General features: G+C 36.6%; 1 pseudogene; it reads left to right on the top strand.

The window, feature by feature from the left end:
- LOC122089697 overlaps positions 1 to 2,929 on the top strand; it is a 7,252-nt pseudogene extending 4,323 nt beyond the window's left edge.
- The last annotated feature ends 6,166 nt before the right edge of the window (positions 2,930 to 9,095 follow it).

Raw genomic sequence — 9,095 nt, 5'->3', positions numbered from 1 at the left:
GTGTGATAGAGTTTACCGTTGGAGATTATGAAAGTGGCTTCGGATAGAAACCGGCATGAGAATTTTAAAAGATGGATTCGTCCAACGGCTGGGATTTTTGGGGAGACTCCTTAAGCCCTTCTCGGAAAAAGAGACAAATGAGAAGACGAACAGAGGAAGAAAGAAGAAGGAGACGGAAAAGGAGGGGAGAGAGAGAGAGAGAGAAAGAGAGAACGAAGACGGGAGAGGAAGACTGCATAGTCTAGACGATCCAATCTTCGTCTGAGTAGCAAATTCGAAAACCACCATCCCTGTTGTTGGAACCATCGATCGTGTACTGGAAATTTGGAGACATATCAAAAATGGCGTCAAAACCAGTTCTTACACAGCAAGCTAGAGATTTCCTTGTTGCTTGAATTGAGATTCTGTTAGATATTTTGATTTGTGGCTTTTAGGATTTCCAGTTTCAAATGATGGCCTGAAAATTTTCCTTTCGTTATTGTCTTATATCTAATTTATTTCTTGATTAATTCTTGTGGAGAAGATTCGTAGACGATAGGAACTGCAGATTTTGATTTTCTTTCATTAGATGATTTCATGATTTTATTGGGGTTTTTGGAAAATTGTATATGCTGGATCTCTTAGTTTTTCTATTTCAAATTCCCTTTTTGCTTGAATTTAGATTCTGTTATTCTTAGTTTTTCTATTTCAAATTCCCTTTTTGCTTGAATTTAGATTCTGTTATATCTCTTGATTCGCGGCTTTCAAGATTTCCAGTTTCGAATGATGGCCCGAAAATTTTGCTTTCGTTATCGGCTTGTATCTGATGTATCTCTTCATTAATGCTTGACGAAAAGATTCGTTGACGATAGGATCTGTAGATTTTGATTTTTTTTCATCAGCTGATTTCACGATTTTATTGGGGTTTTTTGAATTCCCCATAAATAATTGTATACGTTGGATCTCTTGATTTTACATTTGGGTTAGATCTAACTTTTCAGATACTATCTTCTGTAAACATTCTCTGCTTTCTGTGTCTTATTTTCCATAAACAGATTCTCTGTTTTCTCTGATATTAACAAGTCATGGATATATGCAGGTGCAGAAATTGCCGGTGGGAGGGAAACAAAAGATCCCTCTGGGCAAAGGAAATAACCGGAAAGCACTTGGAGATATTGGAAATTTGGTTCCTGTTCAAGTCATCGATGGGAACCCGAAGTAAGAGTTCTCCCGTCCCCTAACGAGGTACCCATCTCTCTCTCTCTCTCTCTCTCTCTCTCTCTCTCTCTCTCTCTCTCTCTCTCTCGTTCTCTTCTGCAGATGGTTTATTTGCTCTTTCTTTTTTAGGATTTTTTGTGCACAACTACTTTTGAATGCACGACCTGCTGCTACAGCAGAGAATATTAAGGTAAATCTCATGAGCACTTAATTGTGAACTTTTCTAAATCTGATTTCAGGAAATTACACAAAAACAAACAAATTCTATATATTGAATCTTTTTACCTTCAGAAACTAGCTCCAAAAGTTGTTAATGGACCTGTGGAGAAGAAAGGAGTTGTACAAGCGAAACCAGCTCAGAAGAAGGTCAATGCAAAGCCAAACACAGATATAGCAAGGGAGGTAAGCCCGGAGCAGAAAGAAGATACAAGAAAGGAGAAAAATTCAAGCCAGAAATCATCAAGGCGTAAAGCTCAGACCCTCACATCAGTTCCAACAGCTCGAAGCAAGGTAGTTTTTTTTTTTTTTAACGATATCTCATGCTTTACATTCCCATTTCCATAATCATTTTTTAACAGAAGATGTAGACAATCATCTAGCCATGGTTGACTATGTGGAAGACCTGTACAAGTTTTACAAGCTTGAGGAGGTACTTCTTCCTCTAATTTTTCCCCTATTAGCTGTTTGTGACTTTGTGTATGTGACAATATGTGGATCTTTTCAATTCCCTTGTAGAATTCAAGTAGCATTCAATATTATATGGACGAGCAACCTGATATTCATGAGAGAATGAGAGCCATTATTGTGGATTGAATGATAGAAGTTCACTACAAATTTGAACTTATGCCTGAAACTCTTTATCTCACTAACAATATAGTTTATAAATTTCTTTCCATGAAAGTAGTCCCAAGGGAGGGAACTGCAGTTAGTTGGAATAGGTGCCGTGCTTATAGCCAGCAAATATGAGGAACTTTGGGCTCCAGAGTTGTATTGTTTATTTATGTGATTTAGTTTGTTGTGTTTTGATTTACATTGTTGCATAGTTCTTCTTTGTTTGGAACTTGTGAAAATTATTTTCATTTTGAAACAATACTTTGGGGGTTTCACAGTTAGCCGACTTTGTCTCCATTTCATGCATGGCATACACCGGAGAACAGATTTTGGCCATGGAGAAGGCAATCTTAGGAAAGCTTGAATGGAGCTTAACAGTGCTTACACCATTTGTCTTTCTTGTTCATTTTATTAAGGCTTCTATGGCTGATCAAAAGGAGGTAATAATAGATCAAGCCCTCCTATTAAGCCTGCTATGTCTTTCAATTACTAAGAAGTTATTAATTATTTCCCCCTTTCTTCTTTTTCTATTCAGAGTCAGATGGAAAACTTGGCCTTCTTTATGGCAATAATGTATTGTCCATCAATGCTTGCTGCTTCAGCAGTTTATGCAACAAGATGGACCCTTTACAAAAGCCCCTTTTGGAATGAAACTCTCAAGTTCCACATTGGAATACTCTGAAGCACAATTCTCTATCTCCTAAAAATCTTTGTTCAAAAAAAAATGTTTAAAAAATCTTAAGTCTACAATTCCCTATCTCCTAAAAATCTTTGTTCAAAAAAATGTACGAGTCATAGAGAATTAATTAGTTTACTATCTCATTCATTATCTGTAACAGGGATTGTGCTATCTCTTGGTTCAACTCCATTCAGTAACAGTAGAGAGCAAGTTGAAGGGGAGCTAACAAGAAATATTTAGATCTTGAGTAAGGTGATGTTTACTTCCATGCAAAATCCTTTAGTCATTTCAATTGTGTTACTCACATTTCATGATATCTAAAATCATATATTGAGGGGGTGATTTTAGATTTCAGGATTGCTTTTCAATAATTTTCTTATAATTTTTTTTTTTTAATGGCGAGTCTTACTTTACTCTCTCCCCTTCAACTTATTTGTGTGTGGAAAAAGCTTGTGGTGCTTGGCTCCTCTTTTTTTTTTTTTTTTTTTTTTTTTTTTTGGGGGGGTGGGGGGGGAGGGGGGTGGGGGTGGGGGTGTGTTTTGTTTTGGAGAGCTCTGAAATTATTGTTTGTGTGTTTAAATGGTGACACAATCTCTAGATAATGGGCCGGGTGGCAATGAAGATGTTTATTTATCCTGTAAAACTGGATAGGATGTCCATAATACACCTATAGTGTTATGTTAAAAACACAAACTTGATTTGCCACTTATACAAAAACTCTCCCACAAACTGGATATCCCTATAATACAACTATAGTGTTATGTTAAAAACAAAAACTTGATTTGCCACTTCTACACAAACTCTCCCACATAGTATACTAATTATGGAACTTGGCCTCAAATATGAATGGGTGGGCTTGCTTGTTCAATCAAAATCCCTAAGTTCTGGCAATCCCTATAATACAACTGTAGTGTTATGTTAAAAACAAAAACTTGATTTGCCACTTCTACAATTTTTTTTTTTCTTAGAGCAAAACCCACCTGATTGTTTCTATGGCATCCAATTAGCATTGCTATTCATAACTTCCAACTGTTAACTCCATCCTCAAATGGCATACAATATATTCATGAGATCCACAATATTCTTTCAGTGCATCCAGAACTCCAAAAGGGAAAACAATCTCTGTTGCATACATAGCTCCTTCAGCTGAACTTATATTCTGTTGAATGTTTCAAGAGAAAATCCATCAGCCATGCATTTTCAGCTCCACAACAGCCTCAACAACCACCCTTGGTACTTGGTCTGAATTTTTGTGGTTAGATTTGTTTCATTGCTGAAATCCTCGTATTAGAAAATGGTTTAAAAACGACTTCATTTGACAATTATGTTCATTTGAATGTTTCCAGAGAAAATCCATCAGCCATACTGAGCATTTTCAGCTCCACAGCAGCCACCAAGGTAAGTTAGATTGGCTTGGTCTGAATTTTTGTGGTTAGATTTGTGTCATTGCTGAAATCATCGTATTAGAAAATGGTTTAAAAACGACTTCATTTGACAATAATGTTCAGTTGAACTTTCCAGAGAAAATCCATCAGCCATACTGAGCATTTTCAACTCCACAGCAGCCTCCAAGGTAAGGTTGATTGGCTTGGTCGGTTTTTAAACCATTTTCTAATACAATAGTTGTTTAAGAGCCTAAGGAGGACCGGTTCTTGGATGATGTCACCCGGATAATCCAGCCAATAAAGGTAAAATGACAATAATGGTAATTAGGGGTTTCAAGAATTGGAATTGAATCGATTGAATAGGTCGATTTGGATCAGAATCAATCGAACTGATCTTGAATATGATCAATCCAAATTGGCCGATCTATGCTAAGTTTCAAGGGTTCTGACCGGATCTAAGTAAGTAAGAATTAGATTTGTTTGAATCCAATCTGAATCCCAATTAACCTTCATGATGTTAGGAACGAAAATGCAATCACAAGGAAAAAAAAACCAAGCTGAAAATCACACACACACCATGCACACGAGGAATTTAACATGGTTCGGCACGAATGTCTACATTCATCGGAGAAAACCGGATGCAATGTATTTAGGCCAGGGTTTTCACTACAAAGGCTATAGGAAACCTTAAAAGTACTTGAGAGAAAAATTAAGGACTCACTACTTGGGAGTGTAGGGGGTCGCGTCTAGCCATCAAGGGGGGGACAAAACGATCATCTTGTTGATGATGCTTCTAGGTGCGCTCCCATTAGTAGCCGTGTTGATGCAAGAGCCATACTCCCAAACAAAAAAGGTTTACCAAAATTTAATTTTTATATAATTATAATTTTATCTCTATACATATAATAGAATTAAACCCAACTCAATTACATACAAACTTAATAATAACTATATGAACCACTAAAGAACACAATATACAAAAAACCTAACACATGATAAATGGATAGATTAGCTTCTCAAATCTCAACCATTCTCCAAATAAAAATGGGCACATGTGTCCCACACCGCTATGCAAGGCTGTCTAATTAAGTAAAGAACTGGTTTCGGCTAATCTGGCCTCGCTTCAGTTGAAGTAAATGGGTCCCAACTTAGACCCGATCAGTACTCTATACTCTATAAAGTCCAGATTAAAAGATTATGTTTAAATAATGATTACCAACAAATTAAAGTGAGGAAGAAGGTTATAGATACGTTTCAATATCCAACTAATAACATCTAATTAGATCTAATTAATTGCTTCATTGTGTTTCATTCCACCTGATTAAAAGGAAAACTAGTTAGACAATGTTTTAAGACTTTAGAGTAGGATGTTCTACTTTTTACAAAACACCATATGCGTAGATTAAGAAACAACCCCAACCAAATATTACCAAAAACGAAGAATCTTTTTTTTATTTTTCGTTCTGGGAGAGGGTTCAATGAAACTGGAGAAATTTGTATGCCATGCCAATGGTAGTGCATAGAATTCATGGGTTGTGAGAAAGCATATGCTGAAATCTAACAATTGTATTTTAGGGAGAGGGTTCTTAAAGCAAGAAACATAGTGGAGCATATCAATGAGATGTACATTGGAGGTCAATAAGGTCATTCTGTGTGTGTGTGAGAGAGAGAGAGAGAGATTGCTATCGTACCCTCTCTTTTTCATATCAAGTAGATAACCGCAATTTCCCCTTAAAGTAGATCCGGTTTTAATCTGTTTTTGGTTTTTATTTTCATATTATTCAAACCCCTTATTTATATTTATTTTTTTAAGGAGTTTGTTGGCCACAGCCCAACAACCTTAGTCAATATTTTTTTAGTTATTCGATTTGAAATGTAGAGTTATGGTATCGGTTGTCCTATATATTGTTGAATAATTAATAAGTTCTTCTTCTAATGCATTTATTTCACCAGCCTTGTTACAAGTTCAACCTACTTTTACCAACTCATTCTCTCATTTTGCTCTATTATTTTGTCAAAGAAACTCGTTCTCCCATTTTGTCAAAGACTCAACCACAAGGGTCGATCTACTTTCTTTGTTTTGACTATCACATTTTCCACTATGCAAGTTTGAATAATTCTTTTATTTCGACTATCACAATTTGTTCATTACTCAACAAAAAATAAAATAAAAAATGTCATCATTTGGGTTTCCCTTCATGGCCATTCTACTATAGCCTTTTTTTTTTTTTTTTTATCAGGTGTATCTTATCATATTCAATCTTATCTTCAGTTGTCTTATTTTTCATATTCTTATTATGCAAATGTTATTAAGAGAAACCTTGGATTTTGTACCCAAACTAATAAAGACACTTTGTGGCAAGCGAATGAAATGCAAGACCTTGAGTCTAATCACACATTGGCTACAGGTATCTAAAAGGCGCATACTCACGAAGGGTTATGTTAGGCCTTGCTCTGATATCACTTGTTGAGTTGCGATACTCTTTGTTGAAAAAAAAAAATGATGACTCAGTTTTTCTACCTGTGTGTACATCACTGAAGGAAATTCGACTACACTATTCATATGAAGTGAATAGTACATCCATGTGAAGTTAGTACACCCATGAATAGTAATTGTGTGTTTCTCCCGCTATAGTACAAAGTTATAGAAAATACTTGTGATAGACAGCTATGGCCAATGAAATGCAGGACCTTCAACCAGTATCGCTCGGTAAGTGTTCATTTTTGCTGCAGGTATCTAAAAGACATGTTTACTCACTAAGGGTCTTGCTCTGGTACCGCTTGTTGGGTCTCGATACCCCTTGTTGGAAAAAATGATGACTCAGTTTTCTCACCTGTGTACGTCACTGTAATTGAAATTCACGTGAACTATTGTGAATAGTATACTCGTGAATGGTAACTGTGCATGTCCCACTACAGTACAAAGTTACAGAAAATACATTAGTATTTTTAACATGAAAAACCACTGAACTTTATCTAGGTAAAACTTTCACTATCAAATAATGAGATTACAAGACAATGTGTCAAGTTTAAGCTAAATAAGACAATAATTTTGGCTTGGATGTGGTTAGTAGCTTTTTTGGATTAGATTTTGTTTCTACTCTCTCTAGAACTTTTTCAAACACTTACCCCTGGTATTTTTTTTTGCAACCTTTAACATTTGACCACATAAGTGGGTGGAACAAGACTTTTTACCAAAAAAAACGAATTAGATTTCAACTGACATTACAAAGCAAGTTGGGGAATGATTTTGAAATAAAATCAAGGATAATTTACATTGCCACCCCCTTTGAAAATGTTATCATTAGAGAAACATTCCCTGCGTAATACCAAATTATACTCAGACCCCCTGCCGTCAATCATTGTTAAGGATGTCAAAATACCTTATATGCAGATGTCAGTAAGTATATATATTTTTTAAATACCAAAATACCCTTGCAAGGGTTATGAACCACGATTCTGCAAGGCGATTTCTATCTCATTATCCAGGATGGATCGACATTGTAACCAATGTTTGATGGCTCTGCTTTGCAGGGGAAGTTGGTTGAGTAGATGATGTAGAGCCAATATGAGTAAGGAGGAGACGCCGTGGTGGATCAGCCATGAATCTCATGAATCCTCATTAGGATAAAGCCAAGGGATGTAAAACGAGTTTCCATGCCACCACTGTCGTCGTAATGCAAGTTAGCCGTAGAACTCATGGGTTAAGGTCTTCTTCCATCTTTTTCAATATAGATAGGCAGAAGATAGAATCAGACTCTCTCTCTCTCTCTCTCTCTCTCTCTCTCTCTCTCTCTCTCTCTCTCTAACCCTGTATAACATATCAGCATTTCTTGATTACAATCTCGAACGATCAGCAACAGAAACCATGAATTTAAGGAAAAGATCAAGACGTTGTAAAGAGCTCACGTTTTGAATGTAAAGAACGATCTTAAATTCTTTCCTTTGTATATCCACAGTCGAAAATCTGTCAGGAAATAATAGCAAAACCCCTGACAATAAAACGAATTCGGTATCGGATGGTGGCGTCTCTGATCGAATAGAGCCCAAAGGCTGAAATGGGTTCAAAGCGAGGTCTGATGTGGTAGAATCTATTTCTTCCCACCATTCTCATCAGATTTTCTCTCGAATTGGGTGTCTCTTACAAGAAGTTCATCTGTAATAGGATCCAAATCGCTCCCATCATAGCTCCAACAACGGTTTGCAGATTAGAATCCCGAGCCCCTTCTAAGCATATCAGAGAAATCAGAGTCGTCAGAAACCAAAAACAACCAATCGATACCGCGGCTCATGGAATGGTGCATTTGTCTCTTAAGAGCCCAATCGGCCCCCTGCGGTTTATCTTTCAAAGTCGTCACAAAAATCCCAGCGCGGCGAAGCTCCGAAGCAAGGCCATACCCAACCTTAGGAGTGATCAAGCCTCGACATTGTAATCCTCGTGCTGACGCGGTGATCTACCACCGCCGTCGACGGTTGTGCAGTGCTGAGAGTGAGCCGGGTTGAAACACGCTCGCCTGTGCACAGAAAACCTTCTTGAACCCTCCACGGTGAAGGTATGGGAAATTTAAAAGGTAGCGAGGGACTGTAAAAAATGAATTGGGCTTTGGACATGTGTTTTAGTCAAAAGGGTACAATAGTCATTTCAACTTCTACTTAACTGTTACAGAGGATGGGGCTTGAATATAATTTGATATTATGCAAAGAATGTTTATCTAATAATAGCATTTTCAAGGGGGTGACGGTATAAATTACTCTCAAATATATTATCAAACTTTATGACTCAAAATTAAATTAAATAAACAGGCTTAGTAAAATCAAATATATTATGAAACTTTATGACTCAAAATTAAATTAAATTAAAAGACTTAGGGCCCGTTTGGTATCGTTTTAAAAAAACGTTTCTGGATTTTTTTTGTTCTATTGGAACGAAAAAACGGAATCTTCTGTTTGGTGCACTCATAGTCCGTTTCTGTTTTTTTGGAACAAAAAGTGAAAAAAAAAAA

The sequence above is a fragment of the Macadamia integrifolia genome, chromosome 9, assembly GCF_013358625.1.
Source record: "Macadamia integrifolia cultivar HAES 741 chromosome 9, SCU_Mint_v3, whole genome shotgun sequence".
In the NCBI taxonomy this organism is placed as follows: Eukaryota; Viridiplantae; Streptophyta; class Magnoliopsida; order Proteales; family Proteaceae; genus Macadamia; species Macadamia integrifolia.
Note: the sequence above shows the minus strand (reverse complement) of the source record. Positions and strands in the feature narration are given on the sequence as shown.